The sequence below is a fragment of the Dasypus novemcinctus genome, chromosome 4 (assembly GCF_030445035.2).
Source record: "Dasypus novemcinctus isolate mDasNov1 chromosome 4, mDasNov1.1.hap2, whole genome shotgun sequence".
NCBI lineage: Eukaryota > Metazoa > Chordata > Mammalia > Cingulata > Dasypodidae > Dasypus > Dasypus novemcinctus.
Genome location: NC_080676.1, coordinates 87086585 through 87097958, shown reverse-complemented (window position 1 = coordinate 87097958; position 11374 = coordinate 87086585). Strand labels below are relative to the sequence as shown.

The window sequence follows — 11374 nt, the reverse complement described above, 5'->3', positions numbered from 1 at the left end:
TGCTCTCGGTGTCCATTCACTGTGTGTTCTTCTGTGTCTGCTTGCACTCCTGTCATGCGGCACCAAGAAACTGTGTCACTTTTTTTTGTTGTTGTTGCATCATCTTGCTGCGTTGGCTCTCTGTATGTGCAGCACCAGTCCTGGGGGGACTGTGCTTTTTCTGTGTGGGGCGACTCTCCTTGTGGGGCACACTCTTTGCATGTGGGCACCCCTCCATGGGGGACGCTCTTGCATGGCACAGCACTCCTTGTGTGCAGCAGCACTGCGCGTGGGCCAGCTCACCACATGGGTCAGGAGGCCCTGGGTATTGAACCCTGGACCCTCCATGTGGTAGGCGGATGCTCTATCAGGTGAGCCACAACTCCTTCCCTCTCCATAACAAATTAACCGTAAAATTTCCACAGCATTTTCTTAGAGAAGGGGGACACTCCTGTCTAATACCACATGACCACAAAGAATGAATAAATAGAAAATTCTTTGTCCATACACACTTTACAAGTTTTCTCCTTGCAACCTCCTCAATTGTTCTTCCAGTGACAGACCTGAAACATGTTAAAATATATTTCTGTATTGTTTTCCACAAATAAATTGTTATATAATGTGGAGTCAATTTCTTAGACAGTTTTTGAAGATGTTGACTCCAGCATTTCCTTTGACTAAAACAGTATCAATCAGAATAAAAATTCTAATTTTGCCTATAAAGATATTTGTTTCTGTTAATAATATCATGTTCCTGTTCATTAATTCCATTGACTGTTAAAAGATTATCCAGATTAGGATTATCCATATCTCTCAACGTGTCAATTGTTGAGCGAGAGCCATTCTAGTCTTCTGAATTAGTTAATTAATAAATGGAAGTATCCGATGCCATTTCTTCAATTTCTTTCCTTTTCTTCTTCTCTTTTTTCATTTTTGACATTAAGAAGTGTTGATGCAATATCATTAGAGGTTTCATAATTCTCTCCAGTTGTTAGGATTTTACTCTGAACTGTTTTACCAAACTTCTACTGAAGCCCACCATTTCCAAGGCAGCTTTAATACAGGTATATTCATCATGACTGCATCTTCTGAAGAACTTTCTATTGGTCCAAAATGAACACTTGGTAGATAAGCATTTTCACCTCCAGAAGTGTCTGAAGTTGACAACTCTTGTTCAAGAATATGAGGATATCTAGCTCGAATCTCATCAACAAACTCCTGCCCTCTCATAGGTATCAAGAACTCATTTTGGAAACCAATTGGCTTGTTCTACCCATGGATCATCTCCAGATTCCCAACACCTCAAGGCACCACATCACAGCAAAAACATTTGACATCATCGTTGCGATCTACATAATAAAAACCTACACTTGCAAGCTGCTCAGGCTGAACTGGCCCATTATTTGGCCAGTATATAAATATTCTCCATCTTGCTCCATGTGTCTGCATACTTAAATTTGAAATGCGAAACCTCAGGGTTTCTATAGAATTTCCCAAAAATGGACAGTTGGGAAATGTCTCTGGTGTTCTGACATGGCATTATCCTTCGGTTCTCAGTTACTCAGTTTCCCACCACAGGCAAATTAGGCTACCTTATCTCTGGGTCTTATAAAAGAAAAGCCAACCCTTACCAGTTCTGACGGTGATAAAAGGGCTAATGGCCACATATGGTAAGTAAGAAATCTGGCTTCTCTCATATTCATTGCATAACTATAGGGGTTAGTCATCAAGAGAGAAAAGTCTTTGCTTTGGAATTAACAGGGTTTGGTCAAAGGTTGGAATAAGCGGTGCTCAGAGATGTATTCACCAAATGCAATGAATGTCTCATGATGATGGAGGAGGTTGTTGTTATGGGTGGAGGAGTGGGGTGAGGGGGTGGGGGGTATATGGGGACCTCATATTTTTTAATGTAACATTAAAAACATAAATAAAGACCAAAAAAAAAAAAAATCACTGAATGAGCCACTAAGTTCCAAAATGGGAGATAATGAATGTGCAAAACGTTTCTCACTGGAGATGTATTCTTAGAGGTGGATCCCAGACTACTAGTAACTGAAACCAGATTCTGAACAAAGCTACAGGTATGATACTACTTTTTAGGCTTTTCAATAACATGTTTCCTTGTTTCCAATTATCCATTTAAAGGGCATCAAACCATTTGACCTGGTCTTTCACACCAGTGTGATAATATTAGCATGAACAGAACTCCTTTCTGTAGTGACAGCACTGGTGGGGAAAGTTGAATCTGCAGACACTCTGTAAAGGTCACATGAAAAGGCATATTTCATTTTTTGTTTGTTGTTATTTGTCCAATTTGACAAGATTGTGCTATCTTCCAGTTACTCACAAATTTTTGATGAAAGGGGCCTGGGACAAGTCTTTGAGAGTTAGTTTGTGCATGAGTAGGTAATTGTACTTTTTGATGGCTAAAAGCTTTCATGTGAAATTATTTATCTCTTTACACTAAATTAGATTTTTACAACAAAAAGCAATCAAATGATAGTCTCCTACTTATCTAGAATTCACTAGACCTTCTTTATGGATTTATACCTGATTTCTCACTCAGGTAGGATGACTATCTCTCCTGGGTTGTACTAAGATGGCACTTAATACTTTTTTTGGATTATATCAACTTTTTTCAGTTTCTCAAGAGCTATTTATTCATAATTCCAAGCAATGCTAAGTTAATGGACTGAAAGAAGATGTACTTCTGAAAATATGTTAAAAGCCCCCTGATTTTTAAAGGATGCTTATATTCCCCCAATTCTAAGCAGCTATTCAAGTCTTAAATTCTGCCTTTAGTTTGCTTCCTGGCGACAAGCCACGAAGTCTGTATATTAGGCCAATTACTGATTAAGCTATAAAATGGACAAATGATATACAACAGGCTTCTTTCCTTATGAGTACATTACTAAAATAATTTTTAAAAAATCTTGGTTTATTCTAGTAAACAAAAATAGTCTTCATCAGGTTACATTATCTCAAGGCTAATTTCAATTTCACAAAGCTTATTGCCATAGTAATTACTTACATGGGTTATATAAGCTTCAGTTAACAACTTTTGGAGAAGCCAACACTCACAAGCTTTGTTGAAGCTAAGCTTGTTGTGGTGTATATATATGATGTCAAATGACATAAATTTTGCATAAAGCTCACAACTTGTTAACTCTTCCATCTTTGTTAAGTATTTTCTATTCTTTTTTTGTCTTAATTTTTTAAATATTACATTAAAAAAATATGAGGTCTCCATATACTCCCCACCTCCCTCACCCCACTCCTCCCCCCATAACAACAATCTCCTCCATCATCATGAGACATTCACTGCATTTGGTGAATACATCTCTGAGCACCACTGCACCTCATGGTCAATGGTCCACATCATAGTCTACACTCTTCCACATTCCACCCAGTGGAATATGGGAGGATATACAATGTCCGGTAACTGTCCCTGCAGCATCACCCAGGACAACTCCAAGTCCCGAAAACGCCCCCACATCTCATCTCTTCCTTCCATTCCCTTCCCCCAGCAGCCGCCATGGCCACTTTCTCCATACCAATGCCACATTTTCTTCAATTACTAATCACAATAGTTCATGAATAGAATATCAGTAAGTCCACTCTAATCCATACTCTATTCCTCCATCCTGTGGACCTTGGAATGGTTGTGTCCACTCTACATCTATATTAAGAGGGGGCTTAGATTCCACATGGATGCTGGGTGCAATCCTCCTGCTTTCAGTTGTAGGCACTCTTGGCTCCCTGGTGTGGTGGTTGACCTTCTTCACCTCCATGTTAGCTGAGTGGCGTAAGTCCAATAAACTGGAGTGTAGGAGCTGAAGTCTGTTGAGGCTCAGGGCCTGGCTATCACATGGTTAGTCCAGAGATTCAGGTCCCCTGGGTATACATTAAACCCCAGCACCAACTACAGTTCCAGTAAAAGTAACAGGAGAGGCTTGTGGACAAAGATCACATCTGAGTCCAGCTCCATCACACAGAAACACAAACTCAAAAGTAGGGTCAACTGACATGGCACTGAACTCCATCTGCCATGACCATAGAACCTGTGGGTCTCTGTATCCCTCAGAAGAACCAATACCCGGGGTTATATCTACTTTACCTGTCTCTGGGACTCTGCTGAGGTGTGCATAAGGGCAACCCTTCTGATAACTTCCCGGCTCTTTTTGGAGACTCATAGCAATATAAACTCATTTTTCCTTTCCATTTCCCCCTTTGATTCAGGTCAAAAAGCATTTTTAACTCCTGGTATTATATGTGGATTGAGATATTCTGCTGGTCCAAGTTGACCATTTTATTCAAGGTCATTTTCTAGTTACATCATCAGCCCCACAGCATCATTATTATTATTTCTTACCAGCTTGGCACACCACTTTTTTCAGTTGATCAATTGAAGGCACCTGAAGGTATATCTCCATAACAAATTAACCATAAAATTTTCACAATAGAAACTTTTTACATTGCTCATCTTTGTAAAAATTAACCTGTCTTTTATTTAAAAGCCGTACATCTATCTCATTCATTTTGCAATTAACAATGCATCAACCCATCAAAAGAAGCAGCTTGTCTTTTCTAGCATCATCACAAATGTCTGACAAAAATATGGTACTACCAACAGAATTACTGTTTATGCATGATATGCCAGTGATTAACCTTACTGGCCTTTCTGAACTATTTTTAAAACATAATTCATGCGCAAAATTACACTTCACAGAATGCAAACTATAGCCCCTTATAAAATATCTGGGTTTCCGTAATGGGGTTTATTACTACACGGTTTAAAGAAATGTAGATTCTTCAAGGCTGTGAAAACTCAATGCTGTCGCCACAAGAACAGATGCCGCAGGCCTGCTGGAGGTCTCCTTAGGCTCTTGCAGCCGTGGTGCCAGCCTATACTTACACCGAAACGCTCGGTTTCTACCACCACTAATGCAATGACTTATTTGCTTATAATATACACAAAATAGTTTCAAAATAGCAATACAATTGAATGACCGCTTAAGATTTCTTTGGCGTTCCTTTTATCCTAGAGTATATCCCACCAAGGAAATACAAGGTACAACATTTTAAACTCACTCAGAATAATTATTTTCTATGTGATTATGTCATAATTTGATATGCTGTGCTACTAGGTTCATTTTTTTCTGTTTTTTTTTTTCCCTTCATTTTAGGGCTGGCTTTTCTTTTTCTTTTTAATATAATATGTATTTTTGAGTATGTAAAGGAGTTTCTCTTCCATCCCAATTTCTTCTCCTGCTGCTGAAAGGTTACCAATTTTTACATTTCTTACAAGATTTCTTATTACAAATATAAGAAAATTTGTAGTCACATTCTTACTCCCCTTTAACCCTTCCCACAAGGTGGCTTACTATACACATTTTTTGGCACCTTGCTTTTTCACTTAACAATAGCTTCTGGAGATTCCGTCCACATTAATACACTGAAATTCCTCATTCTTTTTATGGCTGCCTGATCTCCACTGGGTAGAAGAACCACAGTTTATTCAACAGGGGCCTGGGTGTTATGGTCCCCTGTTGAGAGACAAATGAGTTGTTTCTTGTCTTTTACTAATACATATAATAAGTCAAAGAATAACTCGTTTCATATATGTGCAGCTGTGTCCTTAGAGTAGATTTCTAGAAGTGAGATGCTGGGTCAAGAATAAATAAAACTGTGGTCTCGATAAATATTGGCAAATTCTCCTTTAAAGGAGTTGTATAATTTTCTGTTCCAGCCAACAATATGTGATAGCACTCTTTTAACCATAGCCTCACTAATAGAGTATATTGTCAAAAGTTTGGTTGTTTGTGTTTTTTTCCCCCCATTTTGGTGGGTAAGAAATGGTATTATGGTATGGTTTTAATAAGTATCTCTCTCCTTTTGACTGGGGTTGAGGAACTTTCCATGTGTTTAAGGGACTTCTGTTTTTCTTCTTCCATGAACTTTCTGTTCAGATACTTTGACATGTTCAGGGTTTTGGGTCTTTTTCTTCTGAATATCTAGGAATTCTTAAAAAAGATGAAATCTTTCCTGGTTTGTCATTTGACCCTTAGAGTTTTCCTTCCTTCCTTCCTTCCTTCCTTCCTTCCTTCCTTCCTTCCTTCCTTCCTTCCTTCCTTCCTTCCTTCCTTCCTTCCTTCCTTCCTTCCTTCCTTCCTTCCTTCCTTCCTTCCTTCCTTTCTTCCTTCCTTCCTTCCTTCCCCTCCCTCCTTCCCTCCTTCCCTCCCTCCTTCCTTCCTTTCTCCCTTCTCCCTCCCCCCTTCCCCTCCCCCCACCCTCCTGTTTTTGCTCTGTGTCCACTCGCTGTGTGATCTTTTGTATCTATTTCTCTTTTTGTCTTCTCTTCTTATTTTTTTCTCCTCTAGGATTCACCAGGATTCAATCCTGGGGACCTCTGATGTGGAGAGAGGTTTCCTGTCAGCTGCACACCTCAGTTCCTGGTTTCTGCTGCACTTCACCTTGACTCTCTTTTTTGCCTCATCATCTTGCCGTGTGACTCACTTGTGAGAGCACTGGCTCACTGTGTGTGCGCTTGGCTCACTGTGCGTGCACTTGGCTCACTGTGTGGGCACTGGCTCGTCACGCAGGTACTTGCATGGGCAGTCGGCTTGCCATGCGGGCACTCAGCTCATCACGTGGGCACTGGCTCGCCGTGCAGGCATGCTTTCTCTTCTTCTTTTTCACCAGGAGGCCCTTATCTCTTAAGCCACATCTGCTTCCCTAGAGTTTTTTCTTAAAATATAAAAAGCTTTTTAAAAAAACTTGATGTAGTCTAATTTGTCATTATTTTTTATTTACTGATTCTTGATTATGAGTCATAGTTAAAAGACTTTCCCTACTTCCAGAATTTAAAGGACTTAATCCTGTTCTATTTTTAGTATTTGTGTGGTTTCATTTAAAAATATATTTATATATGTGATTTCTTTGGAGTAAAGATTTCTTCATATGGTTTTTTTGCACATTTCTAGTTAAATTTATTCCTAATTATTTTATGTATTTTTTGCTACTATTGTAAATGTTTTCCCCCCTAAAATATCTTCTAACAGAGTGATTATATTTGGGAAAACTGTTTGTTTATATTATTTTATATCCTGTCAATTTACAAAATCCTTTTATTGTTTATGATATTTTTTTTCCCAGTTATTCTTTTGGGGGTTCCACTGATAAAATCATCTATAAGGAGAGACAGTTTTATCTCCTTTTTTTCTAATTCTTATGCCTGTAACTGCTTCTCTTACTTAATTAAACTGGCTAACACAGTCTAATAGTAAGTTGTTACCTAGTTGGGCATAGTGGATATTCTTGTTTATTCCTGACTTTAATGGGAATGCCTCTAGGGTTTCCCTATCAGGAGAGATGCATTGGGACTGGTGTGTTTGTGTGTGTGTGTGTGTGTGTGTGTGTGTAGTTAAGACATGAAAGAATTTGTTGGATTTTTTTACTGAGTGTTTTATTTATTTTTTTAATCAGGTATGGTATAGGATTTTGTTAGATTTCTTTTTAGCATCAAAGAAAATGTGAGTTTTCTATATAGATCTAGTATTTAATTTTAATGGATTTCCTAGCATTGAATCATCTTTGCAGTCCTGGAATAATAATCCCCACCTGGTCATTAAGTATTATTGTTCCATATGCTACTGGAGTCTGTGTCAATTCTCCTCAATATTTGCAGGTAAGCTTAGGCTTTGATGTTCTTTTATTGTGGGCAATCTTAAATTTTTATACTAATTTTAAATGCACTTCATGCAACTAATTTGGCAGTTTCCTTTATGCCCTATGTCTGGATATTTTAAATACATTGCAATTATCTGCTCTTTAAAGGTTTCTTTTAATCCCCCTATGAAACCATTTAGACTTGGCATTCTTTTTGTTGAGGCGGGGAGAACTCTTGATGATTGAGTGGTCCTCTGAATGATTTGTTCTGTATGCTACTCTCCTAATCCTACCTGGACGACTGAGGGCTCCAGGTAGTTTAGGAAGTGGGGCTCCAGGGGCAGAGGATACGATTCAGGGGGGTGGATTGATAGTGTCATCACATTTGATGGAGGAGGCAAATGAGTAAAGCAATGTTGTTGGGTGAGAAGGTGCAGGAAAAGCCTGAGCTGAGAAAAGAGGATCAACTTCTATTCCCAAAGACTTTTCTCCTGCCTCTGCATTCCAAACTCTCCTGGGATTCCCTATCCTCTTTTCACAGCTGGGAAGGAAAAGGCAATCTCCCAGAGTCCACCGAACCCCCCTTTGGGGGATCCTCAGAATCACCACACCCAAGGCAGCTTGGACAAACAAGAGCCAACAATTCCAGTCCCAAATTCTCCCGATGTGCATTCCCTGTGAGCTAGTTCCAGCCAACATGCCTATGGCTCACAGAGTTATTAAGAACATAGACAGTCAAAGAAAGAAAATTCATGCTTTTCTGAAGCTGCTCTCTCCTTCATGGGCTTCAGAAAGACCACCCCATTGCTCCAATGACTGTGGCTGGGAATGAGGGGACCCAGGGCAGGCTCTTCCTGGTAGCCCGCTTGCCCACCTCCCGTCTTCCATACCCCCTGAGTCCTTTGTGGACAGTGCTGTGGTCCACAAAGCTACTGGAGGCAGGAGCGTCCTTGTCCCGCTCTGCCTCAATACAGGGCTGCCACCTGGAGGCGCTGACCAGGCAGGAAGTAGAAACACTTGAGAAAGCCACTGCCCTCTGCGGCTGTGGGAGGGAGAAGACAGTTGTGATATTCCTGAAACTCCTGCCCTCCAACTGAGGGAAGGCTTTAGTGAGGCTGAAGTCCAGAGACACAGTTGGGAAAATGGTCTGTGCCCCTAGAGAACCTCAGGCTGTGTTTCCTACAGACGTCAAAGGTCTTGCAGAAAGTGCGACCAACCACAGCCCTCCTTTGCCCAGGGCTTTTGTGTCCAGCCAGGCCAAAAGTTCCTAGGGCTGTGCCCATGGACCAAGCCTTGGCTCCTTTGGGGGTTCGCAGGGCAGGGGGAGAGGAAGGCTGGGTTGGGGAAGGATGGGAGGGGCCTCAGGGGTGTTTTACATTAGACACTTCTTCCCCTTTGAATGCAAATGAGGCCGCTGCTCTGCCACCTACACCCAGCCTGCTGCTTCTAGACTAACCAGACCCTCACCTCTCACATCCCCTAAAATCAAGTCATGTGACCTGAAAATAAGGTGGCCCATTTTAGAGCTTTTCAAATGGAAATGTGAGTCAGTCCTTAACTGACTGCCGAGGTTGCTGTTGTGCCACAGGGGTTGCTGATTGGCCCCATGGGCGCAGGGTGCTGCCTGGCAGCTCTTGGTCCAAACCCGCTCCTCACAGCTGCGTTGGCTCAGCTCTGGCAGCTGCGGTTGCTGCGTGGGCGTCAGCTGCCAGTGAGGTTTCAAGGTGGAGTCTCTGTAAGGAGGCTCATGGAAGGACTTCTGGAAGGTGCCCCGGGAGAGGTTCTTCTGTCATTTACCTTCCTGATAATGATCTGGCTGACACAGTGGCCACTTTTTGTTTTTTTTTGCAGGAATATTAGATCCTTCTCTTATGTCAGAAACATAGGACAGGAAGCGGACTTGGCTCAGTGGTTAGGGCATCCGTCTACCACATGGAAGGTCCATGGTTCCAACCCCGGGCCTCCTCGACCCGTGTGCAGCTGGCCCATGCTCAGTGTTGATGCGTGTGAGGAGTGCCGTGCCACGCAGGGGTGTCCCCCGCGTAGGGGAGCCCCACGTGCAAGGAGTGCGCCCCATAAGGAGAGCCGCCCAGTGCCAAAGAAAGTGCAGCCTGCCCAGGAATGGCGCCGCACACATGGAGAGCTGACACAACAAGATGATGCAACAAAAAGAAACACAGCTTCGTGTGCCGCTGACAACAGAAGCAGACAAAAAGAAGAACACGCAGCAAATGGACACAGACAACTGGGGCGGGGAGGGGTGGGGAAGGGGAGAGAAATAAATAAAATTAATCTTTAAAAAAAAAAAAAGAAAAAAAGAAACATAGGACAGAATGAAGGGTCTGCTAGACCCCTGGCCTTAAAGTCAAGAGCCCAGGGGTTCAGTCCTGGCAAGATATATTGTACAGACGAAGAGGGTTGCTCTCCTCTGGTTTTCTTAAACTAATATTATTAGTACTAATATTGATTTATTGACCCCTTCCCATGTCCCAGGCACTATGCTAGCACCTTATCAAATATGAGTTCATTGAATCCTCATGATAACCCTATGAGGAAGACAACATTATCCTTATTTGCAGCTGAGGATACTAAGGCTTATGGGTAAGTAATTTTCCCAAGGTCAGAAAACCAGAATGGATTTGGACCCAAGTATTTCTTACTGCACAATTTGTTAGCCATTAAATGTCTCTTAAGACCCTCAGAAATCAAAATGGACTTTATTGTGATCCTCTTTGGAATGATTGCTTAGACACAGACAGAAAAACTCTTTAACCATAAAAGAAAAAAATCCATCCTATTTCTTTGGAACTCTCTTTATGTAAGACAGGTCCCACCTCTATGGCTTCTACCCTCCCTCCACTATGCTCTGCTTGACCAGCTGTCCCTGTGCTCTCCCATGTCCACTCCTCTGCCTTGACAACCTGTTTTGGAAGCCCTTCTCCAGTTTAATCTCAGCACCTTCCCTTGGACATGTGTTAGGTATTATTGCTCCTTCAGCAGAAGGGTAGTGACTATTGAAAGGGGTGGAGAAATTTCGTAATGAAAGTCTTGAAGGGCAGGGTGAATTGGGATTGGGAGAGAGGAGTCTGTGCAGGATCCAAGGGGCTGGATGTGGTCTGCGGGGGCGCATGGATCATGGTGTAGCATCGAGAGTGAGTCCCTAGGGAGGGAATTGATCTGACAGAGATGGAGCACCTACAGGGGAGAAGAAGGATGGGTCCTTGGCTACGTGCACCAAGAGCTAACAAACTGAGCTGTAAAGCAACAAAAGCATTTATTCGGGGGTCTTAGAATTGCAATTTGAGGAGCATGGATTCAGGTAGCAACTCAAACTCTGTCCCGTGTTGGCTATTCCAAGCAAGGGTCTATAAAGAAAAAGATTACTTAAGTTATTTGTAAAGAATTATGATTGATGGATGTGTGGAGATTTTCAAATGCCCTTTAAGTTCAAAACTTTACTGATTTCTTTATTTTGCAGTTGTTTCATGGAGGCAGATGTACTTAAAAATATGTTTGATTTTGGTTTTGCATACCTTGGCAGTTTGTGATATCTGGCTGAGATGTGCTTAAGAGTCACTTCCTGAATGGCCTCCTGACTCCATTTTAAATCGCTTAGCCATAGGAACTCCATTTTGTTTTATCCCTTTTCTCAGCTGGAACGGAGCAAGTAGAGTGCCAGACTTCGGGTTTTCCCCTGATAGAGCTGCTGAGTTTCAGAATATAAACT

At 41.7% G+C, this 11374-nt stretch overlaps 1 pseudogene; it reads right to left on the bottom strand.

The window, feature by feature from the left end:
- Positions 1-346: 346 nt before the first annotated feature.
- LOC101439269 (baculoviral IAP repeat-containing protein 2 pseudogene) lies at positions 347-2419 on the bottom strand (annotated as a pseudogene).
- Positions 2420-11374: the final 8955 nt, after the last annotated feature.